Source organism: Argiope bruennichi, chromosome X1 (genome assembly GCF_947563725.1).
Source record: "Argiope bruennichi chromosome X1, qqArgBrue1.1, whole genome shotgun sequence".
Taxonomy (NCBI): domain Eukaryota; kingdom Metazoa; phylum Arthropoda; class Arachnida; order Araneae; family Araneidae; genus Argiope; species Argiope bruennichi.
In genome coordinates, this window is record NC_079162.1 from 128,345,234 (window position 1) to 128,350,115 (window position 4,882).

The following is a 4,882-nucleotide window of genomic DNA, read 5'->3' on the forward strand; positions in this document are numbered from 1 at the left end:
ATGAGTGTCGTAAGAGTAATCATTTATAGAACTTTTCATCAAACAATCATTTAAGTAATTTGTCATTAAATTTCTGTTTCCAATGTAATAAATGTATAAACTAGTCTCTGAATTCAATTCCAAGAGAACGTGATCTCCCCGAAATTTTCTCGCATACTCTCTAATAAATGTACTTGCGAATTATTATCTGTATGTCATTGGCGAACTAATAGTTGCGGAAGACACTATTAGAATTAGGGTCTTTGACATTTTTTTTTTTTTGGCGAATAATGATAATGGACGATTATTTTGGACTCCTTTTATCTGACCGAATAAAAACAAAATTTGACTCAAAATTACAATTGCAGTCACAGAATTATATACTAAATTTCATATATTTAAATCATTGCGTTTACATGCTTGTGAAAGTATAGATTGACAGAGAGTTAAACTTGATTGGTCTCTAGACGGATATGGTTCCAAATTTGATACATATTAAAACTTTATATCTTAAATCTGGCTACCAAATTGTACTCATCTAACCCTCTACTTTTTGCAATTATCGTGTTAACAAATTCTGACAGCCGAACTTCTTCTGAATATATTTCGTTCAAAATTCATGGAAATCTACAGATTTGGAGTAGCTAAATCTGAAAGTTCCTCCGTCTCAAAGCGTTTTTGAATTACCATGTTCGCAGACACAGACAGACATAATACCAAAAATGTGTTTTTGGATTCAGGAAGATCTGAAAATGTGGAAATCCATCAAACTCTCGAGTTCGATTTTTTTTAAATTGTTTATGAGTTCAATAATTTTTCTTTGTATACTTCGTACATCAGAAAGTAAAAATTCTAAGAAAAACTACTGAACTTTCATATTATAATACCTTAAAGTTGAAATTTATACATTATGCATACGATACTTCATATAATTTAACTCCTTGTATGATTAATACAATTCTTCTTCCTCTCATATTCTTGTTAGAAAAATCCAGGAATCAGACCATTTTTAGTCCTTGAAAATGCAAACGCTTCCCAGAAATTTTCTGGTATAATGTTTAGTGACTTCTAATTAAATTGCTGCTCATTCTTTCTTTTTCCAAGATCTCAGATCTCGTAAAAGACATTCTCTATATCAGTCAAGTGTATATTGAAAAAGAAACAAGAGCAATTTATATTTTTGTTTTTAAGGTTAGAATCAACCCTTTTTCGAGGGCAAAATACATCCTATTAACAGCGCCGTCTTTTAACTAGCACCAAAATGCAATCTATCGTGGACTTTGTTCAATGGCATATATAGGGCGGAGTACGCAAGGCATATGTTTTCTTGTACTTGTAAAGATAGAGATAGAATTCACAGATATAACACCACTAGCATATCCACATACGTAATCTGTGATTACCTATGATCCTTGCAGACTGTCCACTCCCCATTCGTCTAAATATTCAGGAATTCGGTTGGGAAGTTTTGGAGCACTTACCATACAACCTGGACTTGGCATCCACAAATTTTCATACATTTTGACCGTTTTCTGCAACATTTCGTCCCTCAGGAAAATCTGTTGGTTATGAACGATTAGCCATGTTCGATTGCAAGAAGTCTTCATTACCAAAAATGTCCAAATTAAATGGTCAGATTCCAGATGCGAGAAAACTTACTATAACTTTCTTTCGCATTTTAGCAAAACTTATTTCACAAATGAAATGTCTAATGTTGCCATAGTCTTTCAAAGACTGTTCCTCATTCAGATAATACTGGTGAATTTTTGAAAGTCAGAAAATACAGACCAATCTAATGGTTGCAATTTATGTCGTATGTGAATTGGGGAAGACAAAAGAGTCGTCACTCTGTATTTCTCGATGATGGTGAATATTAGTAAGTCGAGATGACACTAATGATTGTCCAGAAATTAGACACGCCTGTCTTTGGCGTTTAAAGAAGGTTTAAATATCTATACAAATTTATTCGCTGAACTTGCAATTCTTTCAGATGCATTTGAAAGAAAACAATGTTTAAAAGGTTTTCTCAGGAAAAAAAAAAAAAAAAAAATAGAAAATGAGTTTTAATTTGCGCTAACAACAATCATTCTTAACTCTTTTTGCTGAAACAAGTTTCGCATATTTTCTGAAAATAACACAGGGGTACAATTTGTAACACAATTTCTATTGAGCCGTTTCAGAGTTAAAAAAGACATGCTGATTTCAAAACTATAGCCAGTTCTCTTCTATTACGTAAACTTTTTTTTTCTCTCTCTCTCTCTCTTCACCGTATGTGAATGCGACCACTTTCCGCATGATCGATTGTGGATCATAGGAAGCACTACTGCTCTTCTATTGACAGACATAAACTTTCTCCGACTGGCGTCGGTTGAATGACGCTGTAGAAGACAAGCATCAACTTGTCTAGATTAGTTCAATTACGCTTGAGATATTGTAGTGAGACGTTGTGCTTTTGTGAAATGCATTCCAACCTAAAATCCGAGTTTTGTTTGCATACAACGTTATTTTTTATTTATATATGAATTGGAATCTTTGTTTATGTCTGCCTCTGCTAGTTCGTGTCGTAAATATTTAAATAACCCTGATTTGTTTGGTTTTTACCATTCCCAGTCAGATCAAACATCGGTACATTTGTCAGCCACGCTTATTTTGGAAATTGGTAGTCAAGATAAATCCGGAACCCTTCACAAAGTTTGGCAGCAATGTATAGCGTGTTTACGGATGTGGACGAAGGGAACTTTGATATCACTTACCTGAAATCCATGCATTCTCGTTGCACAAACCTTACACAAATATCTGCAAGGATTCAAATGATGACCAGCAAGAGAAAAGTGAATTTTAATAGATTGTTAATTTAAAATACGAATATAACTTAGTCCATGTAAGTAACATCTAACCCCGAATCCCCTACACCACACACAAAATAAATAAATAAAACCACCATGATTGAAAACTGACGACTTTAAATTAAAATTTCAGACACTGGATTTTACGCATTTGACTAAAACATTTACACATTGTAAATTTAAGCACTTTTCATTATGCTACACACTCTGTGGGTGGACTTCTTCAGATATACTTTTTGGCTGGAATGCCTCGATTACCCCATGTATACTTTGTAGACGAAAAAGGGATATGCCTTCCTTTTGATTGTATATGTGAATAATTTACAGGAATATTTGGAAAGCGTAAATGATTTGATTAGAGAGCGAATTAAATTGTCCAGGGAATGAATGAAGGCATATTTTAACTTTTGAGCAACAGGCAACAATTTTAAGAATTTTAAAAGACTTTATATTAGTGTCAAGAAAGAAACGATATCATCTACAAAATTCACCCAAATTAAGTAAAGGTTTATTTATACTGTATTCTATTCTGGTTCTCCATACTTATGACACTATCTCTATTGGAAAAATAGATTTGGAGAGTGCATAAGACGTCACGCCCTGTCGGGAAATTACACAAGTCGAGGCGGTCACACGAGAATTAATTCTCTCTTTGGAGTTGCTCGCAAAGCGATTTCTAGTTATCTAAACTGGGCGCTATTACTGATTTCTATTTAGCAATTTGCTGTCTGCTTGAGGCGCTAGTACTGTTCTCAATTGTGTTTTTGTTACCCACGCTCCGTGTTTTCTGGAATATTCGCGGAAGAAAGTGTTATTTTTCATTATCCAGCTCGTCAAATTTCATTCAACGATACCCAACAGATGATTTTTCGTAAAAATATACAAGACGCATTTTAAATCATAATTTATATGCACTTGGAATGATTTTTAATGGTTACAATATTTTTAATATCACACGAACGTGTAGGTAAAAGTTGATAATTTTGTTGAAAACAAGCCTTAAAGAATGAATATATTTCTAAAAAACAATACATAACATTCAAATGCACTATTTTTATATTACTTACAATATAAAATATTTCTTTTCATGAAAACGAAGATTAACCTGCATGTATATTTACTCTAACTCTTCACTGACAATATTTTTTATTTCATTTCAAAGTGCATCTGTAGTAATTTTTATAAATGCACATAAGGAATACAGGAAAAGTTATATAAATTTAAATTTTAATTATAAAAAAACTTACCTACTCTGACACGTAAAAAATTACAAATGTCGACAAACACGAATTAAGTGTCAAACTATTCAAAAATAGCTTAACAGATAAAAAAAATTGTAAGTAATGCAAATATAAATCATTGAGTTGTGTAAAATTGCAGCATTCCCATTTTAGAACATACAGACCATTACTGCACAGATGCACGTCGAGGGCAATAATAACAAAAAAACAAAAAAACAAAAAAAAAAAAAAAAAGTAACAACAGAGTTTTGTACATTCCAATAAACATAAATAAAACTATATGATAAAAATGTAAATAAATCTACACCTAATCTTCATTTGCAGTAGAATAATCCAGTCAGTCATGGTTACACTTAAGAATGGGAATTTTAATGAGTAACTAAATATGTAACTATGATTCAAATTAATAACATTGACTGAAAAACACTTTCAGCGGATTTCTTCTAAAAATGGATGTTAGTAGAATAAATGATTCATATATTTGTAATTATTAAGGTAAAGCAAACTAAAAGAATAATAATGCATAAATCTATAACACAATACTACTAGGTAATTCAAGTAATTTTAGTATTCACATTTTTTAAATTGTAGTCATCATATTGGAAGAAATCCCAAAGCTATGTATATTGTTTTCACTATGAGGTTAATTTATCTGAAAGTGACACAACCAAACAATTAAGCACAAAAAATTCTGCAGTTTATTTAAATTTCTTACCGGCTTGCCGCGTAATATTTTCAGAATTAAATTTTCTTCAAATTAAATATCTTTTAAGCTTATCTGACGGCACAGTGAAAATTTCTGAATAAAGGATCATA